The following is a 4,921-nucleotide window of genomic DNA, read 5'->3' on the forward strand; positions in this document are numbered from 1 at the left end:
AGAACATCTATCATGCTTACAAAAAGTGTTTGAGAAGTGAAAATTGTATAACATCTCGTTACACCCTTTCAAATGCCAATTTTGGGTTAAACATGGAGTCATTTTAGGGCATATAGTGTACAAAAATGGGATTTCCACATATGAGAGCAAAATTAAAGCCATTGTTGAATTGCCACCACCTAAAAACTATAAAGGAGTTCTAAGGTTCATGGGCCATGTTGGTTATTATCGACGGTTTATTTTAAACGTTGCCGAGATAGCTCGTCCTTTGTACAAGCTTCTTATTGAGTTCCACTGGACCACGGAGTGTGACCATGTTTATGAGTCATTGAAAAAGACCTTCACAAGCGCTCCCATTTTACGAATTCCCGATTGGAATATAATTTTCCATGTGCATTTTGATGCATCAAACTTTGCTATTGGGTGTGTTCTAGCTCAACCAAGAGAACATAAATTGGACTACCCCATTAGCTTTGCAAGTTGTCAATTGAATGATGCCGAGAGAAATTTACGCATTGAAGAAATTTTGCTACTACCTTCTTGCCAACAAGTTTGTTTTCTATGTGGATCATCAAGCCTTATTGTATCTAGTAAATAAACCATGTTCCACGGGAAGAATTACACGATGGTTGTTAATTCTCCTTGAGTTTGATTTTACCGTTGTGGTGAGACGTGGTAAAAGACATGTCATGGTGGATCATTTGTCTCACATACCCAATGGTGAAGCCCCTACTGGAGTCGATGATGAATTGCCTGATACTCTTTATTCCTAGCCGAAACCATACCTGAATGGAGTGAGAGATTGTGAACTTTCTAGTCAATGGTTTTCCACCCAAAGAGCTTCGTAAGGATATAGCTCAAAAAATGTTAAAAGAATGTGAACCTTTTTCTCTCATTGAAGGAACTCTCTACAGGCTAGGGAAGGATGGTATTCTTAGATGTTGTGCCCGTGAGGATGAGTATTTATACATACTGCAAGAAGCCTACATGGGTATAGCCCGAGGACATTTCTCAGAAGAACTAACAGCTAAAAAAGTGTTGCAATCAGGCTATTGGTAGCCTACTTTATTCAAAGATGCATCACTTTTTGCAAAAGGATGTGATGATGCCAATGTTACAAGATCACACAATAAAAGGATAAGATGTCCTTACATCCTGTTAAAGTGACTCAACCATTTGAAAGATGGGGGTTGGACTTTGTAGGCCCAATTAGTCCGGCAGCTTGTAGCACTCAATTTCAGTATATTATCGTTGCCACTGACTATGTGACAAAGTCGGTGGAAGCCAGGGCAACACGTAAGGCTGATGCAAGGTCTGCTACTGCCAAGTTTCTCTTTGAGAATATTATTACAAGATCTGGTTGTCCCTTTGAGATCGTGAGTGACAATGGCACTCATTTTATAAATGGAGTGATAAAATAACTCACTACCAACTTCATGATAGCTCACTATAAGTCCACACCTTATTATCCACAAGAAAGTGGCCAAGCTGAGAGCACCAACAAGACCTTAATCTCTATCTTGACCAAAATGGTGGAAGATCATTGCACAGATTGGGATTTGAAGTTGACTTCAGCCCTATGGGCTTATCGTATGCCTATCTAACTAGGTGTTATGATTTTTGTTGCTCTCTCCATCCAAGCACTCTTGCTATGCTTATTAGGAATCTATTATAATGAATTGCTCACTATGTTTATGCTATTTTCCGCTACACACAAGTTACTAGGCCATTAAATGTTACAGGTGTTTTTTTTAAATTTGGGGGGGGGGGGGGGGGGGGGGGGGGGGGTTGGGGGGTTTATGGAATATGGACCTCAATCTTGTGTCATCTCATGTTATTAATCTTCTCTTATATTCTGGTTGTAAGCATGCTATTTTGATTAAGTATTTGGAAATGATGATTGGTTATGCACCCAAAAATGTAATCTAGGCTAAGGAGAATTTTTGACTAAAGCAAGCTAAATCTAAGTAAGGTTTCATCCACTTAAATGTTGGTTATAAGCATCCTAGTTTGAGTATTTATGTGGAAATGATGCTTAGTTATGCACCCAAAAATGTAATCTAAGCTAAGATGAATTTTTGCCTAAAGCAAGCTAAAGCTAAGTAAGGTTTCATCCATTGCTACTCGATAAGCGCTCAAGGGAATAGACAACAAAGAAAATTTAGAGAATGATCTCACCAAACTCTAAGGATGATTTAATACCCCCCTTGCTTAGAGAATGATCTCACCAAATTTAGAGAATGATCTCACGAAACTTTAAGGATGATTTGATACCCCCCTTGCTTTCCAATCATAGTTTTAACTAGAAGCTTAAGGAGGAGTTGGCACAAGGTTATACCTTCCGATCTCAAGATATATTCATTTGAATTCAAAGAATGGATTGAATCACTAAAACGACAAAAGATTATTGTACTTTATGGGTTATTTTCTAAGTTCTACCAAACATTCCTTGTTTTGTTGGTATCCTAGGAGGAACCGTATTTCTTCAAAGGTCTTGGTATTCATTTCCTACAGGGGTGATTAAGCTTTTGCATATACAAAGACCCAAAGTGGACATCCTTTCACATCCCTAAACAGTGTGTCCTCACTCTGCTAAATGCAAAGACCTAGGAGGAACTGTGTTGCTTCAAAGGTCTTGGTATTCATTTCCTACAGGGGTGATTAAGCTTTCACATATACAAAGACCCAAAGTGGACATCCTTTCACATCCCTAAATAGTGTACCCTCACTTTGCTAAACCCAATTGACAATATTTTTGGCAAAGCATTGTTAGCAGTATCGCAACAATAGCATGAAGTGGATTTTTCCAAAGCAAAGAGTCTTGATCAAAGGGTAGTAAGTATCAATGTACTTCAAGGGCTGTAGAAGGCATCAACTAGGTAAAGAAATTTCAAAGAATTCTCTTTCTAGAGATAGACTTTGTAATATAGAGGAGAGGTCATTTACTCTAAAGGTATATGGAGGCCATGGGTTTTGGCCTTCAGAACGTATTCTGGGTGCAAACCTTTTTGAGAATTCTAGAACAAGGGTGGTAATCAATGGGGATCTCTTGGGTCATTGTCACCTTACCAAATTTTTCAAGAAATGTTGCACCCTAGATCCCTTTCTTGGCATGGTTGCTATCTAGCTTAGTACTTTGATTAAAGCTAAGATGGAGAAGGGTTTCATCCAAGAATTTGGGTGTGTTCCATCCATTGCAGTTTTGGAAATGACACCAAGGCACTGCTTAGGAACTCCACTATGTTCTCACCAAACCTACAAGAAGCATGGGCTCCTTTTTGTTAAGTTTATGGTGGAATGAGCTGGTCTCTTTAGATAGCTATTCAGTTTTTTGTAGTCCACACAAACCCTCAACTTCCCATTCTTCTTTGGAACCACCACTATTAGAAATAACGAGTCACTATTGTCCACTTCAGTAAATGAATCCTACTTTAAGCAAAATTTTTATCTCCTCCTTGACTTTCTTGGCATAATTAGAATTCATTCTATATCGCTGCAGTCATACTAGTCTTGCATCTGGTTTCAATGTTATTCAACGCTGACAAACCTCTAGATCTACACCTTTTAGATCAGTGTGTTCCCAAGAGAGCACATCTTTACACTTCTGGAAAAGAGCCTTTTCTTTCTCCTTCACATTTGAGCTCAAATGTTTGTTGATTTTGATAATTCGGGGTTTGTCTTTTGAACCAAGGTTCCATTCTTCTACTTCTTGGTCATCTGGAAGTAACCAGTTTGGGCCACCTCCCTTCCGTTTGGCTAATGACTCTGCTTCCTTTTCAGTACAATTTCTAGCTGCATAATCTTTAAATGGATTTCCTTATTCCAAAGTTGCACCTTGGACTTCAGTACCTTCAAGTGCCATCTTAGTGCCTTCTTGACTAGTGTCTGCCCCATTGATTTGAAATCAAATTTGTTTGATTCAGATTCAGACTGGTTCATTGGCCGACCATCTAACTAGACTGTCCTTTCTTTAGCATGCAGTTCAGCGAACTGATCTAGAAATTGTCTCTTCTGTTTGTCACTTGAACCTTATCCATTAATACTACATTCAGATCAATCTCTGTTAATGGAAATATTTTCATTGATGCAAGCATTCTATCTATCTTCCTAGCACTGTATTTCTTGCATAATTCTTCAAGTCTCAAGGTTTTTTCCAGCTTTTAATATTATCAGTTAGGATCTGAATTTGCCTACTAGATACCTGACCGTCTGATTTGCATAATCATGAATGGCTCTTGCAGTTCTGAGCCAGGGTCATCCCATTAGCATTCCATATGCTCCTTGGACATCCAACACAAGAAAGTTGGTCTTGAATTTTTTTTAACCCACCCATATCCGCATGTTTTTTATCAGACTAGTAGCCTGTACTACAGTATGTTCTGTCATTCTCACTTTGAATGGTGCTGGCTTCAAATCAATGATGCCCAATTTCTGTCGGAGATATTCCCCCAGTATGTTGACTCCGGCACCTCCATCCAAAACAACACCAGATAAAGTTTCCCATACGGTTTCCTCAACTTATAATCAACCTGAATGATTGGTACTTCATCATCTCTTACCACTGAGAGGTCTATTTCCCTTGCCTTGACTTCAACTTTCCTTTTTTGCCTGATGAACTTTGCAGCTTTTGGTAAAGTTTATCTGATATCATCCAGCTCCACTGTCAACTTCTGGATGCGGTCATAGTCCTTGACATAGATTTTATCCTTCTCTTGCTCATAATTGTTCTAAGCACTAGAGGATTTGTGACTATCCTCATAGCTCCATTCAGCTCCTTTCTCTAAGCTGGTCACTTGCTGACACTTGGGATAGGCACTGACCCTTCACCACCTTAGTTGCTTCAGTCTTGGCCAAGTCTAATTAGACTTTCCTGACTTCTTCCACTTGCTGACACTAGGATAGGCACTGATCCTTCACCAAT

This window comes from Adiantum capillus-veneris, chromosome 1, assembly GCF_014529385.1.
Source record: "Adiantum capillus-veneris isolate H3 chromosome 1, ASM1452938v2, whole genome shotgun sequence".
NCBI classification, from domain to species: Eukaryota; Viridiplantae; Streptophyta; class Polypodiopsida; order Polypodiales; family Pteridaceae; genus Adiantum; species Adiantum capillus-veneris.